Source organism: Callospermophilus lateralis, chromosome 4 (genome assembly GCF_048772815.1).
Source record: "Callospermophilus lateralis isolate mCalLat2 chromosome 4, mCalLat2.hap1, whole genome shotgun sequence".
Classification (NCBI taxonomy): Eukaryota; Metazoa; Chordata; class Mammalia; order Rodentia; family Sciuridae; genus Callospermophilus; species Callospermophilus lateralis.
Window position 1 is genome coordinate 10,566,630 of NC_135308.1, and position 6,000 is coordinate 10,572,629.

Consider the following 6,000-nt stretch of genomic DNA (forward strand, 5'->3'; position numbering starts at 1 on the left):
ATGAGTTCTAACAAAATATTTCTCAAACTTGTGGGACAGAAGACATTGGTCCACTAATCAGCATTATTTGAGGATTACCATTCTATGCCTACACATTAACTTACACAAAAGAAGATCCGAACCCATATGTTCCCATCTTCACAAATAACTAACAAATGTTTCACTGCTATTCCTGTCTTTTAATTTTCCCCAAGGTTGCTCTGATATTCTTTCATAAACAAGCAGTAGTGGGCTGGGGCCATTATGTACCAATACAACTACTTATTAAAATTTTTAAGGAATTTCGTGAGTCCATTGTTAAAAACAGACATTATTAAAAATTGGGCTGAGGGTGTATCTTGGTGGTAGAACGTACACTTAACAAGAATGAAGCCCTGGGTTCTATCCCCAGCACTAAAAATAAATAAATTAATCAAATTATATAGACTTACATTAAATTGCTTATATAACAAAAAAAAAGTAATGAATACTTAAAACTCATCACTTCTTAATAATCTTTACTGCATTTACTTTTGTTCAGGCCCCTGTTTTTTGGGGCTATTTACATCTATATGGTGGGGATATTTACACCTCAGAAATCAGTGAACCCTAGGAATCTGGGCTGGCCTCACTGCCCTAGAAAACTCACTGTAAAGCACCCACCAGGAGACTTTGCATGGATTCCCTGGCTTAAGTAAACCTCTTCCCTACAGGTACACTCAGCTGCCCTCCCTAATTAGCATTTCCTCCTGGTCACATGCTTCAGTTATGTTGACCCCCCTTCTCCATATGAGGCTGACCTTTTTGTTTTAAAATTTCAATTTTAGAGTTTTTTACTAAAATGTGCCCATACCTTGACTGTGACTCTTTTTCCTATTGCGATGGCAAAATCGTCATGTTGGAATATATGCAGGCATGAATGAAGACTGACCAACCAACATCAGCACAATCATGACTAAAAGGAAAGGAAGGGTTACTTAGAAGTTACAAAAAAGATCTATTTGAGCATGCAAGAGGCTCTTGCTTATTGCTCTTAACCATACTGCCGGATACCATCTGCTTTCATCACCCACCCTCCTTAGCAGGCAATCCTCTACCTCCGCTCCAATGTTTGATGATGCACTTTAGGACTTAATCTATTGTTTCTGTGTTTTGACCTCCTTTTGGACATCCACTGTGTTAGGTTGACTGTATCTTGCCATTATTCACTCATCTGTAGCTCCAGGCACACTACAGCAATCATGAGAAACTCTTTTAAGCCCCAGGGCTGGAGATTCTGCATCAACCTTCATTTCTTGCCTTGGTATTACGGGCAGCACTAATGAAAGAACACTTCTAGGAGTCCTAAGGTCTTATTTATACACATTCTTAGCCATAGGACATGTAATCCTAAATACTAGATCCCTGGATGTATCTTTGCTAGGCTTTTTATTTACCAAGGTTCTTAATTTTTTTTTCTTCTTCTTTTTTTGTTCTGAAACCAGGGGCACTTTACCACTGAGCTACACTCCCAGCCCTTTTTATTTTTTATCTTGAGACAGGATCTCTCTAAATTGTCCAGGCTGACCTTGAACTTGCAGTCCTCCTGCCTTAGCTTCCCAAATTGCAGGGATTACAGGCATGAGTCATCACGCCTGGCTATTTCTCAGTAAGTGGTTCTTGTGTCTCATAAACTTCAGAAAGGAGAAGTCCTCTAATATTAATTACTGTCATATTCCAATCCAGCCCATGCTGTTTCTAAGCCCTTCAGAGCAAGGAACAATTCAGTTTCACTTAACCAACTGGACAGTAGACTTGGATGTCCGCATGTGCCTCCTGAGGTCCCGCCCCCAGGACAGCGCCTCAATATGCAAAACCTGAACCAACTCTGAATGGGCCTGGAGCGCAGGCAATCTGACGTGGATGGGGAAGTGGGGGTGGCAGTGGTTGCAGGGCTTTCTTTGATCACTTTCCAAGTTTTTGAGTGAACTAAACCTGCTTGCTTCAGCTTTTACCGTAATTCAGGTTTCAAAGATCATCTTACTATGCCTGAGAACAAAATAAACAAGAATATTTTGCATCTAGACAGCTCATTAGCTTTGTCGTGAATATTTTCTCAAAGATCTTCATAAAATAAATGAGGAAACTCGGGTTCTAAGAGATTAAGGCATTTGTTATTTAATGCTTGTGGCTTGCTGGAGGTCACCCAGCTAGTGAGAGGAAAAGCTGAGAGCTAGGCCCATCTTTGTTTCTCAATTCACTCCATCTAATGCTCCTTCCATTATCCCACCAAGCTTCTGATTTCTATACTGTTTATTTGCATTATACTCTGATTCAGAGAACTTCTAGAAGATATGTTCTCAAACAAATACATTTTTAAAATAATCCAACTAATTAGTCAAGTAAAAATTCCTTATTCATGTTGGGGGAAACATGTAAACTCATCTATGAGGTCCCTAAATATATCCTTGCAAGACTGTATGGGACTCCTCATTTTTTAGAACCCGATTCCCCAACCCCCACCCCCACCAAAAAAAAAAAGTTATGAATGTAGCCATAAACACTTGAAAATGGCTTTAGAGAAAATTGAAAGTTTAATGAATCAAATCCAGCTTACATTTAATAGACCTGCAAAAACCTCTCTGATATGGTATTGGTAGCTTTGCAATAAAAATTTAAATTTAATAACTTCTTAATTTGGAAGGCAATAAAACTATAACAAAAGTGAAACTTCAAATTGCTTTCAGCAAGGAAAATTAGATGAGGCACCATTCGGCAAATGCTATTTGAGGCACCCACCTCCACAATCTAACCTCCTCCACCACATCAAAGTTCGGAGTCCTTACCAAGTTGCAGAAGGAAAAATGTGTGACTTCTTTTACAGGTCACCTGAGGATGCTATTCAGAGTCACACCTGCGTTCCCTGCCAGAGTCCTTCTCAAACCTAAGATTTCCCAAGGGCACTGGTACCCACCTCCACAGTTTAACCTGTCTCATCATAACAGGCTTCATGGCCTCAAGCAAGTTGTACAGGGGAAAACATTGTTTTGTGTCTGGGGTGGGAGGCCAATAAAAATCAGGACAACACAATAAGGAAGCAACAGTTTCAACAAAGCTGGGAGATAGTGCTGTAGCTCAAGTCCTGACACATCCAACAATGAATGAGTGTTGGCGAGAGCTTCTAGTACCATCACACTAACAGAGAAACGCCAATGCTTGGTAAACCACCAAGAATTGAGATAATTGAATTAACCAACTGCCATCAAGAGAACTGAAGGTAGGCAGTTAGTAGCTGAGTGGATGGTGGAGTATTGATATCTGAGATATATATATATATATATATATATATATATATAGTTTTTTGTATACGCATACATATGTACACATATGGATTGAGAATACCCTGTTCTTGATTGGTCTCAAGTGTAGTTAGAAATGGAGTCACAAAAGCCAATCTCAAGAGCTTTATGGGGAGGAATTCACTACACATCAGTGCAATGAGGCTGATAAAGAGGCCATACATCTCAGAGCCTGGGAACTACTTTGGACCTCCTGGAGCAAGGGTGGAGCAGAGAGATAAAGCTATCCCCTTGGAAACAGCATTCTTCTTACTTAAAGAAATGGTGCTCTGTTTTGAGAAGATTCCAGAAGTAAAGTTCTGAACACAGGAATATCAGAACAGCACCATTGAAGATTGAGAAGGCAGTACATTGTCGTCAAATAACCCACGAGTGTTGGATATTTAAATCCAGTCCTAACTAAACTGGGCCTAGTGTGGAAACAGGGTAGACTAGTCTTTCAATGAGGAAAAAAAAAAAAAAAGTCACAGAAATCAAAGCATTGCCTTCCCAGAAAAGAAATCCACTGAGAGAAAGAGAAATTTCATGCTCATCTGGGAGGCTACGCTGTCAGTCTGGGGAAGAGGGAAGTCAACTCAGAGGGTCCCTGGGAGGGGAGGTTTCATACACACAGAGATTCTCCCCCAGGAAGGAAGTGGAGTGGGGCCGTGAGGCACCCACTGGAGTTCTTGTTACCCTCACTACCCTTATTGCAGGTACGTTTGTGAAATTATACTCGGAATCCACTGTGTCACCCTTCGGGAATGCTAAGATCCACAGGAAAGAGAGGAAAAGGAGAAGTAACAGGAGTTAGAACCAGGAAACAGTTCTTTTGATTGACAACTCAGATTTCTTAACTGGAAAAGTCAACAGGTGACTTGAAGGTCATGGAAAAGCTGATTGCGTAAAAAAAAAAAAAAAAAAAAGAAAAGGAAAAAAGACAGCAAATGGGCTTGGGAGAAAAATAAGCATAGGTTTACCTGTTGCCTTTGAGTCCCCCCCAAAACCCAAATTCATGTGTTGAAACTGCAACTACCAAGGTGATGGTATTCAGAGTTGGGGTCTTTGGACCCATGATAGGGTCTTTGGTCCCATGAGGTCAGAGCCCTCATGGATGTGACTAGAGCCCTTATAAAAGAAACCCCAGAAGAATAGCTCAGTCCTTCTACTATGTGAGAACACAGCTACAAGGCGCCATCTCTGAACTAGGAAGTAGGCCTTCACTAGATGTAGAACCTGCCAATATCTTGACCTTGGATTTCCCAGACTCCAAGATTGTAAGAAAAACTGCCTGCTTTACAATATTTTATTATAACAGCCCAATAGACCAGAATATTGTTTTACTTTCAAAAGTGTCTAGGTTCAGTCAGATGTGGTGACATATATCTATAATCCCAGCTACTTGGAAGGTTGAGGCAGAAGGATCACATGTTTGAACGCAGCCTGGGCAACTTAGCAAGACCCTATCTCAAAATAAGAAATTTTTTAAAAAATATTTATTTTTATGCAGTGCTAAGGATCAAACCCAGTGCCTCACATGTGCTAGGCAAGTGCTCTGCCACGGAGCTACAGCCCCAGCCCCCAAATAAAGAATTTTTTAAGATAAAAATAACAAAGGAGTGAGAGTCGCCCAGTGATAGAGCACTTACCTAGCATGTGCAAGACCATGGGTTCGATTCCCAGTACTCAAAGAAAAAATGTTTGGGTTTAGATGGTAGACTGTGTGGTCACCTTATTAATAAGTTCTGTGCTCAGCTGATGTCTCTTAGCCATAGGAGCCTCATGGATGGGGAGAAAACACGGATTTCAGGAGACCAGGCTGTGCCTGCCCCAGCCACAGGAAGTGACATCACCAATTTGGCCTGCTTTCTCGAGGATAAAATGAAAAACAGCACCAGAAGAATCCCAGTGGTCTCTTCTAACTGGAAGATTATGTTTCTACAGGAAAAAAAAAACTTTTTTGCCTCTGCAGTCCCACCTGCTCAGTCTTCACCTTGCTCTTCACCTCCTACGATGAAAGGAATGTCACTTCTCAGATGTTCCTGCCTGTCTCTCTGGGCTTCTCCACTTATGCAGATTCATTGAGTCACCTACCTCTTCAAAAACAGCTCTTTCTTTTTTCTTTCTTTCTTTTTTTTGCCACCACCTCCTCTTTGTCTCCTGCTTTTTGAGTAAGCACACTCATGAGATCCAGCGGGGTTTAGGAATCCAGAGCAGCTTTTGTTCTTTCTTCTGCTGCCTTTCCTCCCCATCATCATCTCCAAGTTAAATGAAGCCTTTCTTAAGTGGCAGTTGAACAATACCCTTCATAGTGACAAACTAAATGGCAGGAGATGAAAGCCAATTATTAGTTTAAAGAGAAATATGTTATACCCACACAGAAAAGATTCAGAACGGAGAATACAGGGATTCAGGGATTCGAAAGGAGTTGGAATGCCCAGATCGATGGAATCATTATCTCAGTCACAGAGAGGCAGCAGAGATGTGTTTCTTATTATTGATGGCACGCCCATGCTATCTGGGAAGCTTTGTACACTCCTGATGCCTTGGTCCCACCCTCCAGAAATTCTGATTTAATGGATGCAGTGTGTGGCTTGGGCACTGGGATTTTTAAAATCTCCATATGTGATTTGAATATATGGACCAACGCTAAGAAACACTGCAAGAGGAAAAGTTAAAAATAAAGGCGAAAATAATTGGATCC